Consider the following 24,120-nt stretch of genomic DNA (forward strand, 5'->3'; position numbering starts at 1 on the left):
ATATTTTCAGTGATCTTTCTAGCAGCACACCGCGCTTACGAGACGATTTATGAGACGTTTACTGTTTTGATTTCTGCGATGATATTCCGCAATATGGCTTTTGAGATATTTTGGCATGCTAGGATTTTTATTAAATCCTTCATTTATTATGCTAATAGTTTTCATTATATATAAACCGTGGGGGTTAGTATCTTGATAACTGTTTTATTATTATTATATATGTAAACTTGGTCCACTCACCTTTGTTTTGTGCTCCCATTCAGGACTTATTATATATGTAAACTTGGTCCACTCACTCCTTTATTCATTTAATTTTATCTTAATTCTTTTTAGTGATTAGGTTTAGTTGTATGCTCTGAACACGTTCCTAAATTGTTAGTTCATGGTATTTTAAATTCATAACCCTTATTTATTTCTTATTCTTAGCTTTTGTATCAATTAATGGCTTTCGTCACCCTCGGGTGTCGGCCAGCACATGTCTATCCTGGTAATCAGGGAATATCAGGGTTGGGGCGTGTCAGTATAGAACCAGAACTAAAACTTTACCCTTTACACTCTCGTATTCTAATTACTCTCTTAGAAGTGTAGACCTAGAACTGTGGAACCTTTTTGTTCCCATTGCCTACTATCATAACTACAATATAACTAATTTCTTTGACAATTTTACTGAAGCGATGGATTAGGTGCGAACTCTCCAAACTAGCATAGGGATACATCTCTATTTCAATCCACTTTTGGATAGTTTTGGTGTAGTGGTTAGCCCTCTAGAACACTTTTGTAGTCTTTTATTAAGTTACTGAGACCAACTGAATTTCCTTAACAAATTGTCAAATTCCAAGTAGGAAGTAGACATATCTAACTCCAAAATAATTACAAAATATGGAAATGGGTTGCTATGTTTTTTTCTTCTTTTTTGGTAGATGCATGGCATGCCCTTTTGGATGTGTCCCTTTTTTGACCCGCCATGACTACAATTTAACAGATGATGTAAATTTATCAAATTTCAAGTTTTGGAGTGCAATGTGAGAAAATTAATTTAAATTTGACGTGTAGAAATGTACTTGTCCTGAATCCAAGTACGAGGGCACATCAAGTTAGTACTAGTTGATATGATATCACCTCACTAAAAGAAAATGATATCCCTTAAGAAAAAGGATTCTCATATTTTGCAAGACCGTGCCCCAATGAGAGGGATTCAAATAAAAATAAGGTTTGATTTGGAACGGAAAAGAGTTCGGATTAAAGATTCACTTGAATTTTAAGGGTATTAGATTGATATGCAGCAACAACATGTGTTAGCTTAGCAAGAAAAAAAAGGCAGAATAGGTCAGGTCCCTTAGTGGTTCTGCCCATGATCACGTCGCTCGTGAATCTCAAGAAAAGGTTGCTAAGGCTGCGTCTAATGTTTCTAATCCATTTGGAAAACTTTGGTGACTTACTAGTTGAAAGATCGTCGTTAGTTTCTGCCAGTTTGTTTTTAGTTGTCTGCTGCTTTGTTGTGGCTTTTCGCTGTAAAACCTTTTGGCTCTATCAATGAAATCCTATCATTGCATTAAAAAGAAAGTATTGGACAAATAATCGATGTATCTAATAGGTGTGAATTAGAACATTAGAGCATTGGTTATCAGTAGTGGAGCCACTAAGAGCAATTTCATCCCTAAAAACTTTGTGCCAGCATTTAGCGCATTTATCCACTCAAGTGAACAGTAATAGACCCCAATGAATAGTAATAGGCCAAAACATCTCTACCCCTAAAACTAAATAGCCTAGTCAATTTTATTAAAATATTATTAATTTTAATTATAAAATAATAAAAAATAATAATTTGAATTTTACTTTCTGAGTTTCTCCCAAAAAATGCTCCTCAGACCAGAGCACGTCGACCCATCCCCCCAATCTCCACCCTCCATCAAATACCCACCTCCCCTTCACTCTCTGCTTCTTCTCCACCGCCCTCCGCAGTATGACCCGCCCCAAATTGGTCGACATCGGCGCCCGGGCTCGCCAGCTTCAAACCCGCAGCTTCTGGACCTACGCCCTGACCTTTAGCTGCATCGTCGGATTTGTATATCATCTTTCTCAACAGCTTCCAAGACCAGCTCGTCCTCAAAAACAAGTTTCGGGTCGGCAGCCTCGTCCTCGAAGGTAGCGTCGTCCAACCGTCTTCCTCGCCGAAGATGGAGTTCGTCATCACCAATTTCAGATCATGACGTCAGCCTGACGTCATGTAGGCCGGTCCCAAGGTCTGTCAATTTTGGGCTGGCCTGGAGACCAACTTGAGCTGGGTGCTAGGCAATCCTGTGGGCTAGAGAGATTTCCCTAGGTGCTAGGCCATTTTTTTGGTTGTGTGCCGACCTATCCCACCCTCGGTGGAAGTCCTCTTAAGGACCAAAAGGATCCATGGCCCATCTTGCCTTTGTTTTTTCTTCTTGCTACTTAACAAATGCTGCTGCATTTCAATCTAATACCCTTAAAAATTAAATGTGTCCTCACTCTAAACTCTTTTTCATTCCAGGCCAGACCTCATTTTTCTCTTCATCCCTCTGATTGCAGTGCAGTCTTTACTTCCTTTCATTTTCCCATTAACTTTTCTTTGGCTTTGACTTATATTTAAAAAAAAAAAATCTTGCTTACTTTTTACCTCATATTCGGGTTTCTGGGTTTTGTACAATGTTTTTGTTTTCCTTATTGAATTTAGGGTCTTTCAATTTTTATGCAAATTACTCCATCTCTCATATTCTAAGTTCAAATTACCTATATATGTGAGAGGCCCTCCCACACACAAAATCCTATATCCACCACTGTTGGTTACAAATTTTGGTCTAATTAGAGCTTTGGTTCTTGATCTAAAAAGATATAAGTATTGGTTCATGAATTTGTCATAATGTAGAGCAATGATCATTCACAGTTAGAAATTTTATCCAAAGCAAAGGGGTTAAAGAAGAAAAAATGGAGGAAAATTATAACATAGTAAACCAAAATGATTATTGCTACACGCTGTAATCAGTTTAAGGACAAATATTTATGGGATTTTAGTTTGAAGATTAAAGCTCCAATTTCAACTAAAGTTAAAAGACCATTGTTCTAATTAATTAACTCTTATAAAATATCAAGGTTTACCATTTAGATTAGTTTTTAGCGTTCAATGATATCGCACATGGTTTTGGCAAATCTACCATGCCTTTAAATATTTTTGTTTCCTGTGAAGGAAAAGCATTAATATTAACAAACCAAAATGCAAGTATTGTTTGCAATGTTTGATTTTTATTTTTTTGGGTTTAGGGTGTATTCAATTGAAAATTTAAAGAATTTTAATTCATTTAATGAATTTAGAGGTATTCAATTAGGATTTTAGGTGGTTCTCTGAAATTCAACGTGTATTCAATAAAGATTTTAAGATAGTTTATTAAAATTCTTAGAAATCCGAATGTATTCAATTAGGATATCAAAGAAGTTTATAATATTTTATGTGTATTCAATTAGGAATTTATTTAAAGGATTTTAAAAAGTTGAGGAATTGGAGAGATTTCGTAATGCAATTTAAGTATTCACAAATCTCACCTCTTCCCCTGAGATTTCGAGGGAATTAAATTAATTTTTTTTATAGAATATGTATAAATCAATTAAACTCCCATAAACTCCATGGATTTATAAATCCATAATCTCTCAAATTCTCAATTGAATACACCTCCATTGATAAATACGAGGTATTAAGGAGATTTTTTTTAAGTGAAACTCTCTATGAACTATCTATCATCTTATAGTTTAACGTGAAGTATCATACCAATATTATTATTAAACATTAAGCAAAAAACATAACGTTACATAAAGTTCATTGGAATTTCTACTTTTAAGAGTCTTTTCTAAAAATTTATAGGTTACATGTAGGGGTGTAATATCCTCATACTTTTTTTTACTTTTCACACACTTTTCTAATTTTTGACCGTCGGATCAGATGAATTGAAGAATATCAACGAACAAAAATTAACAAAATATGTGTAAAAAGTAAAAATTGATGTGTAAATAGCACAACCCTACATGTATTATGTCGAATGTCGAGTCAAATAGAAAAATAAGAACATATATTTTTCATTAAAATATTGTACACGTCCTCATGAACTCACAATCTACCATGCTCGTCAGGCTCATCATGATTTTCAGGAACCATTTTCTGCAAAAACTATTTTAAAATTCTCTTGACATTTTTTTATGCACCATAAGCTTCTTAAAGCGGAGGCAGATTCTCTGCTTTAGACCTGGCATTTGTGTGTTTTTGTGTCATACTCGATATTTTAACGGGTCGTGTCGTGTCGTGTAACATTTGTTAAAATAATCCGACCCAATAATATTAACAGGTAATATGACCCGACCCGTTACCCGTTAAGGAAAATATATTTTAAACCAATAAATAATCAAATGAAAAACATAATACTAAATAAGTATATACATACCATATTATTACATTCAAAACATAAAAACACATTTTTCTTTTAAGTATATTTTCACTTACCTAAAGTCTTTAATAGTTTTTTAATTAATGTAGAAGTGTTAAAAAATATTGAAAAAAAATATATAAATGCTCGTAATGATAAACTTTACAACTTTCATGAAGAGCTTAACTTCGAAATTCGCCGTTATAATCATATAAATCATATATCAAAATTTAATCGTTGATTGTTGTTTACATTTATGCTTCATTGTTTTCATCAAATTTTGCTTTTTGAAAACTTGATCTATTAGAGGAAGCAGGAAGATGAACGATTTGGATCATTGATATTATATTCAGAGTTTTACGGTTAGTGAAAATATTGCTTGATGTTTATAAAGTTTCTACAAACTATATGACATCGACTCATATTTCAGTTAACCGTAAATATCGAAACGTGATATCAAAGATCTGAACCGTTCCTCTTCTTACATCCGCCATATGATGATGTTTTCAAAAAAAGAAAATTTAAAAAATGAAATTCAGTAAGAAGAATAAAGTGTAAATGACAATTGACGATTAAATATAAATTTAAGGTTCATGAATTATAATGTTGGATTTCGAAGCTGACCCCTTCATGAAAGTTGTAAAGTTTATCACTATGAATGATTGTATATTTTTTTTAATATTTTTTACACTTCTACAATAATTATTATTTATTTTATTAATTTTTCCCTCAAATAAAAAAATATTATTCATGAAGGTTTGGAGGATTTTAAAAATTTAAACGATAATGTAAGTGTAACCATTATCAACTCGTAGAGGAATAATGATGAATTACGAGTGTTAATATATTCTTTCACATTTTTCATACTTGTATGTATGTCTTTTTAGTTCTTGCCTATACAAATACTATATTAGTTTATTTTAATTTTGAACATCAACATGTTAAGTAAAATTTATTCTAGTAATGATAATAAGGAACTCTCATAATAAAAATAAACAATGACTAAATTTTTTTTTTTAAAAACTTATATAGAATAATAATATAAAACTATATATTTAATATAGAATATATTGTATATATTAATATGGTTATTGTATTTTATAATAAATCTTTTATTAATTAAATTATAAAATTCTCAAAATAATTTTTTTCTTAACGGGTTACCCATGTGTTACCTGCGTGTATACCCATTAAGAACGAGTTCTTAATGAGTCACCTGATAATGATCCGATAAGTTATCGTGTTGACCCGAAACCCGTTATTTTTGTGTTGTGTAAAAACTGCTGGGTCTACTTTGCCCTCCCACTTCCCGTGCCCTTTTGTTTTGTGTGGTCACGGTTAAGCCACGTTAGCATTTTATATTATTTTTTTATAGAAATAATAAGACAAAAAGAAATAGTAATATAAATTATTTACATGGTTTAACCATGATCACATAAACAGGAGGGTACGGGAAGTGGCAGGACAGAGAATCTGCCTCCTCTTAAAGCAGGACGTTGCAGATATATTTGCGCATCCAAAGGATCTTGCAAATTCAACGCGGTATTTCCCCCACAAACTGTTACTTGTTTGTGTTTTTATTTATTTTTATTTTTTTCCGACGTTATAGTTATACTAGAAAGAAAAACCATCATAAAACTAGTTTCGTAGCATTAATTTTTCCAGCACCATAGGATTTTTAAAGTTCATTCAGGACCTTGCGGAGATATTCTAAAAATTCAATATACAGTAATTAATTGTGTTAATGAATACATAGTCAGAATGTTCGCTCGTCGAGATCCATTTCACTTTAGCATATCTGATGAAGACCATTCTACCTCCGCATATCCAATTCCCACAAACCAGTACTTAATTCGTTTTTGTATGTACAATACCTCTTAACTTGTTACACATTTCAATAGGTTTGGAGGAAAAACGTGAAGAAATAGACTTTCACCCCCTGCTTTTTTTACCTCATCCCTAATAAAATTTTCACCTCACCATAATCTGTTCATTGAAGTCTCCAAGATATTAAGTTTCACGTACGCTATAAGTTTCACGTACCCTATGTGCACGTTCCCAACTTAATGCAAGTCATGACCTTATCACGATTAGATTATATAGGGCAACTTAATGCAACTATGCAAGTCATGGCCTTATCATGATTAGATTATATAGGGCTATATTCTCGTGATATTCTAAATTATTTATAATGTTGCGAAGGTGTCTAGCCAATTGATATCGAAGACTTTTGGTACTTATTTACAATCTATACTTTTACTAATTATTTATTATCTGTATTGATCCACGTTCTTAATTAAATATTAAGGGTTACATGTTTTCCTCATACATACTTTCTCTATATAAACGCCACGCGAGGAAGGCCAAAACCATTCCAGTTCACCAAAAGCCCTAATTAGCAATGGCAATGAGGTTACAGTCACTGCTGTTGGGTGTGCTACTACTAATTGGCTTTGCAGCGGCAGATGGTAAAACTACTGCTGTTATACCTAGTCGTTATAGCAGTGCTTCCCTGAACAGAAGCAGTTTTCCATCAGGCTTTGTATTTGGTTCAGCTTCAGCATCTTACCAAGTTTGTGTTTCTGCACTTAATAAGTTGTTAGGGTTTTTATTTAATGTCAGACCTATTAGCATACATGCAGGAAAATACTAACATGCTCATTTTGTACTCTTATATGTGTAAATTAATTTCAGTATGAAGGTGCATGGAATGAAGGTGGTAAAGGACCAAGCATATATATGGGATAACTTCACCCACCAGTATCCAGGTACCTACACCGGTGCCAGATTGAATTGAACCTTGATTAATACAGATTTATTCTTAAGGTTTACAAGGGTTAGACATTGATGGGGGACGAGGCCTAAACCATGAGGTTTATGACGATAATGAAAAATTTATATGGTTAATTACAGAAAAAATCAGTGATGGAAGCAATGGGGACGTGGCTGATGATCAATACCACCGCTATAAGGTTCAAAAATTTCATTAACTTTGTTCTCCAGTCCTTCTGAATTATTCAATAGTATAAGGAGAATTAAAGAATTTACGGCCTTAAGAAAATTAAGGAGGTTGAAGATGAGGCATTTCTTATAATACATATTGTGTTATTCTACATAGGAAGATGTAAAGATTATGAAGGATATGGGATTGGATGCTTATCGGTTCTCTATCTCATGGTCCAGATTGTTACCAAGTAAGTTGATCATCCGCATTTGCATTAATAAGTTGGGACGAAGTAGTGTGTCCATGCATGATGTTTGCTCTGAGTAATATAACCAATAATATCTGTAGTTTAACCTATTTTGTTCCCCTTTCGAATGTATTTGCTTTATGTTCTTGTTTAATTTTAATTATATAATTAGATGGAAAGCTAAGTGGGGGTGTGAACAAGGAAGGAGTACAATACTACAACAATCTCATCAATGAACTCCTAAACAAAGGTGATGCAACTGCTTAATCTCATATATCATCCCACCTTACAAATATACACACACACACATATACATATATACATATTAAGAGTTACATGTTATATAATCGAGCGTGTTGCTTTTATTTATCATGCACAGGTGTAACGCCATATGCGACAATCTTTCATTGGGATCTTCCTCAAGCTTTAGAAGAAGAATACGGTGGTTTCTTAAATCGTCAAATTGTGTAAGTAGTAGACCTTGATTCTCTAATTAACAATAATTCTTTATCTTCTTGATGATTGTTCGTTTAGATATTCAAATGTATATTGCTATAATGCATAAACCTTCAAAATCAGCATGCAACTGATTTTAATTTTCCATGTTGCATCAATCATTTTCGAGACTATGCAGAACTTTGCTTTAAGTTATTTGGCGATCGGGTAAAGCACTGGATCACACAAAATGAGCCATATACTTTTATTGTTTATGGCTATGCATCAGGAGGATTAGCACCCTGGCGATGTTCTGCTTGGCAGAACTTAAACTGCACCGGCGGTGATTCGGCTACCGAACCCTATAGCACACCACTTCCTCCTCGCTCATGCACATGCTGTTAAAGTGTACAAGACTAAATATCAGGTCATATTAATACTCAATGTTGTAATATTAAATTAATGAGATAGGGTTAATTTGCCTTTTCATACCGTAACTAATCAAGTTTAGGTGGTGATGTGTAGGCATCTCAAAAAGGCGTGATAGGAATGACATTAGCGACACATTGGTTTGTGCCAGTTTCTAAAGCATCGCGTCATCGGAATGCTGCAAATTGATCTTTGGATTTTATGTCTGGATGGCAAATTTATTAATTCCAAACTTATATATCAACCCAATTAACTGTTTATTTATATGATAATAATACCAAATTTATTGATGAAATTTCATTGATTATGTAGGTTTATGGAGCCAATGACAAGAGGCCAATATCCAAACAGTATGCAAGTTCTTGTTAAAGAAAGATTACCTAAATTTACAGAAGAAGAATCCAAGTTCATAAAAGGGTCATTTGATTTTGTTGGAATGAATTATTATACTACTCACTATTCAAGAGATCAACCTCATAATAATTCTGCAAATGCAAGCTACTTGACCGATACTCGCGTTTTTGAATCAAGTGAGTACAAAATGAGAAACCAATTATTTAATTTGAGTAATTTAAGTTCATCAAAATATTTAAAATCTCATATTCCTATATATTGTGGCAGCCGAGCTTAATGGAGTCCCCCTTGGTCCTCCGGTACGCATCGAACAATTAGCTAAACTATTTGCATTCAAAGAGTAATTGTTTTTCATTTAGTTAACTTACCTTCATATATTGGGGTTGCAGGCTGCTTCAAGCTGGCTAGTTGTTTATCCAAAAGGCATTCGAGAGCTTTTACTCTACACAAAGCACAAATATAATGATCCGCTTATTTTCATTACCGAGAACTGTAATTATTTTTAAGCCTTAATTAACTAAATAATTAATGCTTCACATGTATATTGTGTAAAATGCAGTTGACATCTATAAGCGATCTACATATAAAACTAGATGGGAACTCACGAACATTTGGCAATCGGTTGAATCGATAGGAATGAAATGATGAATCTATTTCTTCGCCTCTTTGTCAATAAAAAACATTAAATAACAAATTAATTATATTGCAGGCATTGATGAGTTAAATGATCCTACATTGTCACTTCTGCAATCCTTCAATGATACCCACATAATTGATTACCACTACCATCACCTCGACTATCTTCGAAAAGCAATCAAGTAAGTTCTTTTCAAAAGTTAAATAAGGTTTAACTTATATCTTTTACTTATCACTACACTAGACATAATAACATTTGAAATTTGCCTTTTTTGTGCGGTGATGGTGTAAATGTGAAGGGATACTTTTCATGGTCATTGTTGGACAATTTTGAATGGGATTCTGGATACACCGTACGATTTGGTTTCATCTATATATATTACAATGATGGACTTAAGAGGCACCCAAAACTCTTAGCAAGCTGGTTCAAATAAATATGCCAAGCATATCATTTCTCTATTTTCATTATTGTATTCCTTTATGAATGCTCTCCCTTTTTCGTAAAATAAATATGCCAATTATATATGGATGTTTTTTTGTGTATGGACAAAATTAAAAAATGGTCCCTATAACATATAGGATGTGGGAATATGATTTTCTGGGCCTATAACATGTGGCATCTCGGGTGGCAAGAGGGACCGGAATACTCGTAACCCATGAAGCATAGTCCTTAGTCTGACATACTACACATTGAAGATGTTACTTGTCTCATAAGTAAGAAAACCCTAATTCAAGTCAAATTAGGATATCTTAGAAATAGGTATCATAAGAAGATTTGATATCTTATCCTAGATTCCCGATTTGATAGGCTTACTCTCCCTACCAAGACTATGAAGATGGACTCTGAAGAACTGTTCACCTTCTCTACAACTATCATATGCATATTCTCTCTACGCCTAACAGAGACTCATCTTGCATACACGCCGCCGTTTACACATAGACGCGTTCATTAGAAACTTATCTTCTTAACGCCTCACCATAGGTTATTCGTCAAGAATAGTTCATGATGTAGCTCACATCGCACCATTCTTTCTTAGAGTTACACCGGTGAGGTAATGCATTTGTATTGATTAACCTTTCAAACCATAAATCTGCATTTGCATACAACACACATAGCTTTACACCTAAATTCCACGATCACATGAATTAAGGACATTCTTGATGAAATCAAGCATGTTAGAACCCATCACAACATTTACGCATTGACTATTCAAAACATAGAAGAACATGATATTTTGAAGAAAAAGGAGAACAATTTAGGAGGTTAGGCCACTCTAACCGACCCGGCCAAATGGTCATAGGGCTAAAAATAGCTTTGAATGACACGAAAACTATTTCTAATCGAGGGCTAGGCTAAAGGGCTTGTGGGCCCCATTGGGTCAAAAAGGTAAAATCAGGCCAGCAGGTTGGCCATTTCTAGCCAGCCAGCCAGCCCGCCCTGCAGCCTAACCCACTCGACTGCCAACGGCTACCTGACGTCAGGTTAATGTTGGAATTTGAAAATTTTTTTGGACGAATTTAAAAAAAAAAGCTATTTTTTTCCTATAAATACCTAAGTCATTCCTACACCATTTTTCACATCCTTTTTCACCATTCCATACTATCTTACCTCTTGCAATAATCTTTCTTTTAATTTTTTCAATAATTTTCAAAAGGCCACATCTGCAATGAAAGAAAAGGCTTGGACCCAAAAAGAAGATGAAGCTCTTTGCAGGGCTTATAGATGGGTCTTGGAAGATAGTGTCAATGATTGTTCTCAAACAAGTGAATGTGTTTGGACTCGTACGTCCAAAAAGTACTATGAGTTCTACGAAGGCACCACTCCACTGAAACCACGAGAGTTGTTCTTCAAGATGAAAAAAACATCTTCAACCAAGTTTGAATAAATGACATCAAGCCGTGGTAAGCGACGAAAGGAGAAATGAAAGCAGAGCCAATTACTACAACCAATAAGTGTTTTCACAAGTTATTTTAAATATTTAATTATATTACATTTAATTTCTTAAATTAATTTCCTTTAATTTTCGTAACTATATTTTCTAGGTACGTCAAGCAGAGGAATTGTATATGGAGGACATGAAAAAACCCTTTACTCATTATGGTTATTGGGAAATTTGTAAAGGGTGGGTGTTATTTCAAGATCTACCTCAAGAAAGATTTGATCCTATCTAAAAATTGCACAACCAATTACATCTCGACACATGACACTCAAAATCCTATCCGAAAAATTACTAAGATTACATAAAGATAAGAAATCAGGAGAGTTACTCACTTTAACGACACGTGTCACTCGAAATCCTATTTGAAAAATTATTGAGATTATAAAAACAAAAAATTTGGAGGCTTATTCATTTGGCGACAAGTGACACTCAAAATATGTTCGAAAACCTTATTTTAATATGGTAGTTTAATTTAATTAACCATATTAATTAAATTAAAATAATAAATTATGTTTGGCCCGTTTGGCCTTCTCGGTTGGAGATCAGTTTTTTGTCAAATGGCTATGTTTAGCTTATGACCTTTTGCCCCTCTCGGTTGGAGATGGTATAAAATATGGTCTGACATTGTTTATGAAAATATAATTTCTTGTAGAGGGCTAAACATAGCCCTTTGACCATCATTCAGTTGGAGATAGTCTTAGAACTATAGAAAGGAAAAGCTAATGTCTGAAACAGAAGCAGAAAGTGGAAAATGACATGACGCGAGCTCAATAGCATTAGCAAACTCAAATGTCTTAATGCTTCATCAACAATCAAGCTAAAATTGCGCAAAACACATTGAATTAATGCAGAATCTGGAAATAAAGAAAAAAGAAAAAATCCATAAATAAATCCAACTGAGCCATGAAATTTAAATTTACGTACCACAGCTAAGAAATCAAAATATGTAAAATCGTATATATGGGCAATGTTCGTTTTCTTCTAAAAGTTGGAACCCTTAGCTTTTGGTCATCTGGAGATCACCAGAAAGCTCTAAACTCGAATCTTACTTTTCAATCAGACCGAAATGCGAACTGCACGACCTTCTCGTCATTCAGATTCATCCCGGTCATTGCCTCGCCCAATCCGCAGCTGATCTCCGCCAGCACATCCGGGTCACTATAATAGGTTGAAGCCTGCACAATAGCCTAGGCTCTCCGGGCAGGGTCACTGCTATTGAACATGCCCGACCTGACGAAAACCCCATTGCACCTCTACTGCATCATCAGCTTCGCGTCTGCGGGAGTTGGCACGCCACCAATGGCAAAATGCACCACCGGCAGCCTCTCGAGCTGCTTCGTCTACATCATGAGATCGTACGGCACCGAGATCTTCTTCGCGTACGCGAACACCTTGTTGTCGTCCATGTTCCTCAAGGCCCTGATGTCCCCCATCACGTGACGCACGTGTCGAACGGCCTTTACGATGTTTCTGGTGCCGGCTCCCCCTTCGTCCGGATCATCATGGCGCCCTCGCAGATTTTGCGGAGCGCCTCGCCGAGATTCTGACATACTCAGACGAATGGGACTGGAAAATTATGCTTGTTGATGTGGTGCTCCTCGTCGAAAATTATGCTTGGGCCTCAACAAAATGGCCAATGCGAGCTTTGGCCATGACGGGGATAGTGACAGAGCGCTTGATCTCCTTGATGAGCTGGGGGTCGGACATTCTGGCGACACCACCCTGGGATCAGATATTGGCAGGAACGCGCTCCAGGGCCATGACGGCGTAGGCACCATCCTCTTAGGCGATGCGGGCCTGGGCAGGGTTGACAACGTCTATGATGACGCCACCGCGGAGCATTTGGGCTAGGCCGACTTTGATGGCGAATGGGGAAGACTTGGTGGTGGTTTCGTATATGGTGCCTGTTATATCCCGGCCCAGGCCCCCACTGCATCCCGGGCTCGACTCTACCATAGCACAATATTGTCTGCTTTGGGCCCCGACCACGCCCTCACGGTTTTGTTTCTAGGAACTCACGAGCAACTTCCCAGTGGGTCACCCATCATGGGATTGCTCTCATGCGAACTCGTTTAACTTCGGAGTTCCAATGGAACACGAAGCCAATGAGCTCCCAAAAGGCCTTGCGATAGGTAGAGATGGGAATATACATATAAGGCTTACAGGATCCACTTCCCTAGGCGATGTGTAATGTTACAGTGCCTTTGCCGTAGACGGTGACGACGCCGCTTTTATCAGCCATTCTCTGGGGGATTGGTGGAATGTGAGATTTCGCGAGAAAGGAGGAGGAAGGTGGTGCATAGTGGAAAGTGAGTGGGGAAGAAGATGATGATATGGAAATGGTATAAAATAAATAATGGTATGGAACAGGGATACACACACACATTCTGCTACTCAAATTTCCCGTATCTATTTTTGGCAACTTCTATTTTTCCTAAAAGAGTAATGTTATTCATATCATGTTTTTGTACCACATTTTTATACCACCTTAGTTGGCGTGTGATGTGGATAGCCACCTATGGTGGTATGAAAATGTAGTACAAAAACATGGTATGAATATCATTACTCTTCCTAAAATGGAGTTTTTAGTATACGGTTGATTCATTAAATTACGTTTTTTTATTTATCTTTTTTACGTTTAAATCACGAAATTTTCACACTAGTTTCGGTGATACACGTATTCTACATGTATTTTAAATATATTACTGGTAAAGTAAAAATAAAATAAGGACTTGTTACATTTCAAACTCTATGTTCGGGATGATTTTTAAAATAGGCTATGAGTTTCTAATTTTCTCAAGAGTTTTAAAATAGTATCAATCTATATAGTGTTCTACCATTGTGACACCCAATATCAATGGACAAAAACAAACATTTTTTAGGCCGAGTAAACGGGTTATGTTTTTGTCGTTCGTATAATACTAATTATCTTAACAAATAATATCGTGTCAAATCCATTATCTTAAAAAATTCTTATCAAGTGACCTAATAATAACTCGAATATCACATAGGTAATTCTCCGGATAATGACCACCTTGGCGGCTATTCGGAGAGTAGACTACCAGGATCTAGCAGCAGTGGACTCACGCAATCGACATTGATCCAAACATCATAAAGTCAGGAAAAAGAAAGAAAAAGCTAAAAATAATACCCTTTTCATGGGAAGAGAATAATTATACTATTTTAATTACAAAAATGAAAACTCAAAGAATTAGGATTATTACACTACGACAGCATATATCCTAGTTTCATCGTCTCCGTCCCTTCGGATTCATGTCCTCCACGGCGTCCATCGTTTCTTGTTTTTTCCGCTTCCATCTCTTGATGAGATTACTATCAGCCGACCGGAGAGTGCACGGCGGGCTAGGAGAAGGGTACGCGGTAGACCTTTTAAGCCATTCTCTCTGTTTCGGGTCAGCAAGACAAAGCAGGGATTCTGCACATACTTCCATAGCAGAAGCTGGAATGTCTAGCTCGAAGTCCAGCAGCTTAGAGTACTCCACGATGAGGTGAAACATGTAATCATAGACCCGATCCATGCTTAGGCTTTCCATGAAATCCTGCCCTCTTTGTCCCATTGCCTTAGCCTGTTCAGCCATTGGAGTATATTTTAGCCTCGATTATGTTGTTTTTTTTTCAAAAGAAGATATAAACTTGAAGGGAAAGCCGGGGTAAAACTGAATTGTACATTACTGATGCAAAATGTAACAACAGGAACGAGAACATGATATAGAATACTACTACCAGTTGAAAGAAGAAGGGATTTTATTCTACACAAAGGGGGAGGGGGTGGGTTTAGCCTTACAATGGGCTAGTAATAATGTGGTTCAAATTTGCATTTGGCGAGAATCGAACCTGAATCGAACCTAAAACCTCACACTTACAAGTGAAGAGGAATACCACTAGATCGTAGTACTAAGTAGCAAGTATTTACAAATTAGAAGAAGGGATTTTATTCATGATGACCTAGCTTTGTTTTTACTTTGATTTATGAATGAAAAATATTATTATTTAGTTTTTGTAAGTTTATCATTTTTTTTGGACGTTTTACATTGGGTGGTAACCACCCAATGTGAGAATCCTAGATCCGCCACTGTTCCCTAGTATGGCATATGTTCTCTCATTTTCTCCAAACAATTTTTCTCAATATCCCAACCTACATGCTTGTCTCTCCTCCTTAATGATCTTTTTTTTTTAAATTTTTTTTATTATTTTTTTGCAGCTTGTTTCACACGTTATTACTTTTTAAGTTTTGTTTTAGATGGGTTAGGTTTAATGTCCCCCTCCTACATTCCTTGTATCTTTCTTGTTTCTGTTTCTAGAGGGATATGGTTAATGTTCCCCTTTTTTCATCTATTTTTTTTTCCTTGTATCATGAGAGGTAAAGTTTATGTCCCTTTTAACTAGATGACTTTCTTTCGTTACCAATAAAATTCTCTTGTATCGCCGACGTTTCTTAAAAAAAAACATAGTTTTATTCAAAATCGATGTGTGAATTCGTGTATATAAAACCTTTGCCCCAAGAAAGTATAGAACCAGAACTGAAACTTTACGCTTTACACTCTTGTATTCTAAGTACTCTCTTAGAAGTCTAGAACCAGAACTGTGGAACCTTTTTGTTCTCGTTGCCTGCTATCATAACTACAATATAACTAATTTCTTTGAAAATTTTTCTGTAGCGATGGATTAGGTGCGAACCTTCCAAACTAGCATAGGGATACATCTCTATTTCAATCCACTTTTTGACAGTTTCTACAATATAACTAATTGTTTTGACAATTTTGTTGTAGCGATGGATTAGGCGCGAACCCTCCAAACTAGCATAGGGATACATCTCCATTTAAGGGTAAAGTGAATAGTACCATGATTGACTTTTTAGTGTAAAAATGTGGTTTTTCGTTAAAGTGAGCAGTACCGGGAACTTTTCGTTAAAGTTCCCTTAAAATAATTCCCACTATTTCTAAAACCACGACAAACTAACTCATACTGTGACAACTTGTTCCTAATTTTCCGTTTTTATTAATTTTAAAAGCGTGGATTGACGAAAATGCAATAAAGGTAAGGACTTTGACTTCTGTTGACCATCGTGTAGAGAAGCGTATGACTTATTCTTTTGACGTATTTGCGTAGTACTCGATGGTATGAACGCATAGGCAAAGACCGTTTGCGAGTCCGGATTATAACGGTATAGTTACAGATGTTTGAAATTGGTTACTTACATTTTAGATTATAAATTATTTGAACTCGCACCATGTGGGAATGGTAACCAATCAGAAGTAAGGGAAGGAAATAAGGGACCACTAAGTTAAAAGAAAGAGATGACCAATCAGAAAATGAGAAGAAAGGGAAGGAAGGTGGTACGGGGGAGGAAGTCCCCATTTGATGGGAAGCGGAAGAACTAGAGAAGGAGGAGGTGAGTGGACCAATGGGAGGAAGAGAAGGGAAGAAAGGAGAGAGGAGTGCGAGGCACGGGATTAGGAGCAGTGTCTGGAAAAAAAATTGAAATAAGGACAGTTGAGAAATGTATCAAAACTGTCTTGAGCAACAAAAAATAAATAAACAATTTGACCGCAATTAAATTACAGGACCATTAAATCTTTTCACACACAAAAATAGCAATATTCTATGAACTAGAAAAACATACAAAAATAGCTATATTTTATGAATTAAAAAAACAAAAATCTTCTAATGCTCACATTAAAAATCAAGTTTTCTACCTACCCATAGTGAAACAAAGGACAATTGGTTTTGTTTATTAGTTTGGCACGTGTGGTAGTTGGAATAATGAAAGTGGGATGGTGGACGACAGTGGAAAATGGAAGTGGGGATGGTGGACGTCATTTCATCACCTTCATATTTAATAAGGTAACAGGCTTTCCATTAGGGGGCAAGTTTGAAAAAAAAATAAAAAATTATTGTGTTGAGCTTTTAGTTCGGTCACCAGCTTTTATGTTTGGAGGGCTGGTACATGAATAGTTTGTCATTAAGATTAAATTTTATGTTTTTATGGTTAAATAATAGTTTATGGTAGTATTTGGTTAAATTAAAGTTAGGTTCAAGTTCTTTTCATTAAAGCCTCTTTTTTTTTTCCTTGTATTATGAGAGGTAAAGTTTATGTCCCTTTTAACTAGATGTAACTTTCTTTCGTTACTAATAAAATTCTCTTGCATCGCAGACGTTTGTTAAAAATAAAAAAATAAAAAAAGTTTTATTCAAGATGGATGTGTGAATTCGTGTATATAAAACCTTTCCCCAAGAAAGTATAGAACTAGAAGTAAAACTTTACACTTTACACTCTCATATTCTAATTACTCTCTTAGAAGTCTAGAACCAAAATTGTGGAACCTTTTTGTTCCCGTTGCCTGCTATCATAACTACAATATAACTAATTTTTTTCGACAATTTTGTTGTAGCGATGCATTAGGTGCAAACCCTCCAAACTAGCATAGGGATGCATCTCTATTTCAATCCACTTTTTGACAGTTTCTACAATATAACTAATTTTTTTTGACAATTTTGCTATAGCGATGGATTAGGTGCGGACCCTCCAAACTAGCATAGGGATACATCTCAATTTCAATCCACTTTTTGACAATTTTGGTGTAGTGGTCAGCCCTCTAGAACACTTTTGTAGTCTTTTATTATGTTACTGAGACCAGCTGAATTTCCTTAACAAATTGTCAAATTCCAAGCAGGAAGTAAAGATATCTAACTCTAAAATAATTACAAAGTATGGAACAACATTAATATTAACAAACCAGTATATCCAGTAATTCCCACAAACAAGTACTTACTTCGTTTTTGTATGTACAATACCTCTTAACTTGTTACACATTTCAATAGGTTTGGAGGAAAAACGTGAAGAAATAGAATTTCACCCCTGCTTTTTTTACCCCATCCCTAATAAAAGTTTCACCTCACCATAATCTGTTCATTGAAATCTCCAAGATATTAAGTTTCATGTACGCTATGTGCACGTTCCCAACTTAATGCAAGTCATGACCTTATCACGATTAGATTATATAGGGCAACTTAGTGCAACTATTCAAGTCATGACCTTATCAAGATTAGATTATATAGGGCTATATTCTCGTGACATTCTAAATTATTTATAGTGTTGTGAAGGTGTCTAGCCAATTGATATCGAAGACTTTTGGTACTTATTTATAATCTATACTTTTACTAATTATTTATTATCTGTATTGATCCACGTTCTTAATTAAATATTAACGGTTACATGTTTTCCTCATACATACTTTCTCTATATAAACGCCACGCGAGGAAGGCCAAAACCATTCCAGTTCACCAAAAGCCCTAATTAGCAATTGCCATCCATCTTGAATAAAACTTTTTTTTATTTTTTTATTTTTAACAAACGTCTGCGATACAAGAGAATTTTATTGGTAACGAAAGAAATTTACATCTAGTTAAAAGGGACATAAACTTTACCTCTCATAATACAAGGAAAAAAAAGAGAGGCTTTAATGAAAAGAACTTGGCTGATGATCAATACCACCACTATAAGGTTCAAAAATTTCATTAACTTTGTTCTCCAGTCCTTCTGAATTATTCAATAGTATAAGGAGAATTAAAGAATTTACGGCCTTAAGAAAATTAAGGACGTTGAAGATGAGGCATTTTCTTATAATACATATTGTGTTATTCTATATAGGAAGATGTAAAGATTATGAATGATATGAGATTGGATGCTTATAGGTTCTCTATCTCATGGTCAAGATTGTTACCAAGTAAGTTGCTCATCCGCATTCGCATTAATTAGTTGGGACGAAGTAGTGTGCAGGCCTGGCCCAGGCCCAGTGCCACAGGGGCAACTGTCCAGGGCCCAAAACTAAAGGGGGCACCAAAAAAATAACCCAAATAACTAGGTATTAAAAAAAAAAAGGTCCAAAGCCCAAATAGGGGCTGGAGGGCAAGAGCCCAAGAAAAGTGAAAAAAAGGCCCAGGTTTAATTTTATATATATAAAAAAAAAATTACAAAACGACATTTAAAGGGACCACTCGGTCCCCACAAACCCTATATTCCCATATCCCTACTCCCCTTTCCCGATATCCTCCCCTCCCCCCTCCCCCCAACCCCCCCACCCCCCTGGTTCCCCACTTCCCTCCCTGCCGTCTGAGTCCCTTTTCAATTGCAATCTCCTGCAGGACTGGAGGTCCTTGTCCCTTCTCCTCAGTAGCGCCAAGCCCATTCACCATTCATTGGTTGCTGCAAGTGCAAGTGCCAAGAGCATTCACTCACCACCAACCCTTTTGAGTTTTGAGGTAAACTAATTTTTAAAATTTGAATTATCAATTCATAATTTAATATAAAATTTTGCAAGTGACATAGAATTATATGATAATTGATGTATAGAATTGTTGTTGTTGATGAATTGAATTACTGATTTCATTTCAAACCCAATTTTTAGGTTCAATTTTTATAATATGTTAGACTATGTGTTAGTATTTTTATAATATATAATATGTGTTGGAATGATAATTTTGATAGGAAATTTTTATTATATCATGTTTAGGTAATTTTTGCAAACAAATTATGGAAGCCATGTCTTTTAGGAAACAACTCTCTGGTAATATGAAAAGGAAAAAAAAGGCAAAGGATAACGAAATTGCCGAAAGTTTAAGAGGATCTCTTCATAAAGTTTTCTCTACAAAGAATGAGTCAGTTGAAAATTTGAGAGAAAATAATGTTGGTGAAGAATCACAAAATGTTGTTGCGGAGTCTCATGATCATGAAAATAGTAGTGATTTAGAAGAAAATGTTGCTGATGCGTCTGAAGACCATGAAAATGTGGTGATGTGAATTTAAATGTTGATGATGATCATATTGGTGTAGAGGAAAATATTGAATCTCCTGAACCTATTTTCCATTTAAACATTTATGATCCAAGAGTTTGGGATGGTCTTAATGCAGAAATGAGAGACTTGTAGAAAAGAGACCAATTTGAGAAACTAATATCATTTATCCTAAGGACAAACTCTCTAGAAAATTTTCCTCACACTACTATGATCGAAAATTACCAACATGTGAAATTTATGATAGGAAATTCCCCCCCCTTGGTTGTATATTTTCTCAAATAATATAATTTGGGCGTGAGGGCCTAGCCCCCTAGCTTCGACTGGGTTCCAGCCCTCGTTAAATATTTTTTTTTTCAAACATATATTTTAGTATTAAAAAAGGGCACATTTTGAGCTTTCGTACTGGGCATCCAAAAACTCAGGACCGGCCCTGGTAGTGTGTCCATTCATGATGTTTGCTCTAAGTAATATAACCAATAATATTTGTAGTTTAACCTATTTTGTTCCCCTTTCGAATGTATTTGCTTATGTTCTTGTTTAATTTTAATTATATAATTAGATGGAAAGCTAAGTGGGGGTGTGAACAAGGAAGGAGTACAATACTACAACAATCTCATCAATGAACTCCTAAACAAAGGTGATGCAACTGCTTAATCTCATATATCATCCCACCTTACAAATACACACACACACACATATACATATATGCATATTAAGAGTTACATGTTATATAATCGAGCGTGTTGCTTTTATTGATAATGCACAGGTGTAACGCCATATGCGACAATCTTTCATTGGGATCTTCCTCAAGCTTTAGAAGAAGAATATGGTGGTTTCTTAAACCGTCAAATTGTGTAAGTAGTAGACTTTGATTCTCTAATTAATAATAATTCTTTATCTTCTTGACGATTGATCGTTTAGATATTCAAATGTATATTGCTATAATGCGTAAACCTTCAAAATCAGCATGCAACTGATTTTTAATTTTCCATGTTGCAGCAATCATTTTCGAGACTATGTAGAACTTTGCTTTCAAGTTATTTGGTGATCGGGTAAAGCATTGGATCACACTAAATGAGCCATATACTTTTATTACTTTTGGCTATGCATCAGGAGAATTAGCACCCGGGCGATGTTCTGCTTGGCAGAACTTAAACTGCAACGGCGGTGATTCGGCTACCGAACCCTATATGGTAGCACACCACTTCCTCCTCGCTCATGCAGATGCTGTTAAAGTGTACAAGACTAAATATCAGGTCATATTAATACTCAATGTTGTAATATTAAATTAATGAGATAGGGTTAATTTACCTTTTTTCATACCGTAACTAATCAAGTTTGGGTGGTGATGTGCAGGCATCTCAAGAAGGCGTGATAGGAATAACATTAGCGACAAATTGGTTTGTGCCAGTTTCTAACGCAACACGTCATTGGAATGCTGCAAATCGATCATTGGATTTTATGTTTGGATGGCAAGTTTATTAATTCCAAACTTATATATCAACCCAATTAACTGTTCATTTATATGATAATAATACAAAATTTATTGATGAAATTTCAATGATTATGTAGGTTTATGGAGCCATTGACAAGCGGCCAATATCCGCACAGTATGCAAGTTCTTGTTAAAGAAAGATTACCTAAATTTACAGAAGAAGAATCCAAGTTAATAAAAGGGCCATTTGATTTTGTTAGAATGAATTATTATACTACTCACTATTCAAGTGATCGACCTCATAATAATTCTGCAAATGCAAGCTTCTTGACCGATGCTCGCGTTTTTGAATCAAGTGAGTACAAAATGAGAAACCAATTATTTAATTTGAGTAATTTAAGTTCATCAAAATATTTAAAATCTCATATTCCTAAATGTTGTGGCAGCCGAGCTTAATGGAGTCCCCCTTGGTCCTCCGGTACGTATCGAACAATTAGCTAAACTATTTGCATTCAAAGAGTAAATGTTTTTCATTTAGTTAACTTACCTTCATAAATTGGGGTTGCAGGCTGCTTCAAGCTGGCTAGTTGTTTATCCAAAAGGCATCCAAGAGATTTTACTCTACACAAAGCACAAATATAATGATCCGCTCATTTACATTACTGAGAACGGTAATTATTTTTAAGCCTTAATTAACTAAATAATTAATGCTTCACATGTATATGGTGTAAAATGCAGTTGACATCTATAAGTGATCTACATATAAAACTAGATGGGAACTCCCAAACATTTAGCAATCTGTTGAATCGATAGGAATGAAATGATGAATCTATAATTCTTCGCCTCTTCGTCAATAAAAAACATCGAATAAAAAATTAATTATATTGTAGGCATTGATGAGTTCGATGATCCCAAATTGTCACTTCCGCAATCCCTCAATGATACCCATAGAATTGATTACCACTACCACCACCTCAACTATCTTCGAAAAGCAATCGAGTAAGTTCTTTTGAAAAGTTAAATAAGGTTTAACTTATATCTTTTACTTATCACTACACTAGACATACTTACATTTGAAATTCGCCTTTTTGTGCAGTGATGGTGTAAATGTGAAGGGATACTTTGCATGGTCATTGACGGACAATTTTGAATGGGGTGCTGGATACACCTTACGATTTGGTTTCGTCTATATAGATTACAATGATGGACTTAAGAGGCACCCAAAAGTCTCAGCAAGCTGGTTTAAATATTTCCTTGGATAATGGTGAAGATATCCTGCTGCAGTTGTTGTTCGTGAAATAAATATGCCAATCATATCATTTCCCTATTTTCATAATTGTATTCCTTTAGGAATGTTCTTCCTCTTTCATAAAATAAATATGCCAATTATATATGGATGTTTCTTTGTGTATGGACAAAATAAAAAATGGTCCCTATAACATACAGGATGTGGGAATATGATTTTCTTGTCTCCTAAGTAAGAAAACCCTATAAAAAATGGTCCTTATAACATGTGGCATCTCGGGTGGACAAAATAAAAAATGGTCCCTATAAAAAATGGTCCCTATAAAAAATGGTCCTTATAACATGTGTATGTACAAAATAAAAAATGGTCCCTATAACATGTGTATGGACAAAATAAAAAATGGTCCCTATAAAAAATGGTCCTTATAACATGTGGCATCTCGGGTGGCAAGAGGGACCGGAATACTTGTAACCCATGAGCGTAGTCCTTAGTCTGACATACTACACATTGAAGATGTTACTTGTCTCCTAAGTAAGAAAACCCTAATTCAAGTCAAATTAGGATATCTTAGAAATTAGATAATGCAATCATAATCGTAAGAAGATTGGATATCTTATCCTAGATTCCCGATTTGATAGGCTTACTCTCCCTACCAAGACTATGAACAACTGTTCATCTTCTCTATAACTATCGTACGCATATTTTCTCTATGCCTAACAGAGGCTCATCTTGCATACACGCCACCGTCTACACATAGACGCGTTCATTAGAAACTTATCTTCTTAACGCCTCGCCATAGGCTATTCGTCAAGAATAGTTCATGATGTAGTTCACATCGCACCATTCTTTCTTAGGGTTACACCAGTGAGGTAATGCATTCGTATTGATTAACCTTTCAATAGATGTCAACGGCCATGCCATGTGCTATTAACATGTTATGCATATGAGAGATTCACATCAGAATTACCAGTGGAACAATTACCAAACGGCTGTGAACAATGAGCTTGTGTAAATACTCCTCTTATATAGGCTAAATGAATAATGAGATTGTTGTAAAACCCAAATAAAAGGAGTTTATAAAGGGACCAATTAGGACGATTTGAGAGAGAGGACTCCATTGTTGCCTGTGAATTGATATGATAAAAAAGACAGAGACAATAGAAACGAAAATACCACTCAAACACCCAATGGCATTGGGATATAT

At 35.3% G+C, this 24,120-nt stretch overlaps 1 long non-coding RNA gene and 2 pseudogenes across 1 annotated transcript; 1 reads left to right on the forward strand and 2 right to left on the reverse strand.

Annotated features, from left to right (window-relative positions):
• Positions 1-6,799: 6,799 nt before the first annotated feature.
• Positions 6,800-23,109, forward strand: LOC126617435 (beta-glucosidase 13-like; annotated as a pseudogene).
• Positions 12,367-13,660, reverse strand: LOC126617431 (probable pyridoxal 5'-phosphate synthase subunit PDX1; annotated as a pseudogene).
• Positions 21,363-22,291, reverse strand: LOC126617438 (uncharacterized). The gene is made up of 3 exons (XR_007621360.1): positions 22,218-22,291; positions 21,547-21,673; positions 21,363-21,462 (listed from the first exon to the last, which is right to left on the reverse strand). It is a non-coding gene; the product is annotated as an uncharacterized LOC126617438 (long non-coding RNA).
• Positions 23,110-24,120: the final 1,011 nt, after the last annotated feature.

The sequence above is a fragment of the Malus sylvestris genome, chromosome 3 (genome assembly GCF_916048215.2).
Source record: "Malus sylvestris chromosome 3, drMalSylv7.2, whole genome shotgun sequence".
In the NCBI taxonomy this organism is placed as follows: domain Eukaryota; kingdom Viridiplantae; phylum Streptophyta; class Magnoliopsida; order Rosales; family Rosaceae; genus Malus; species Malus sylvestris.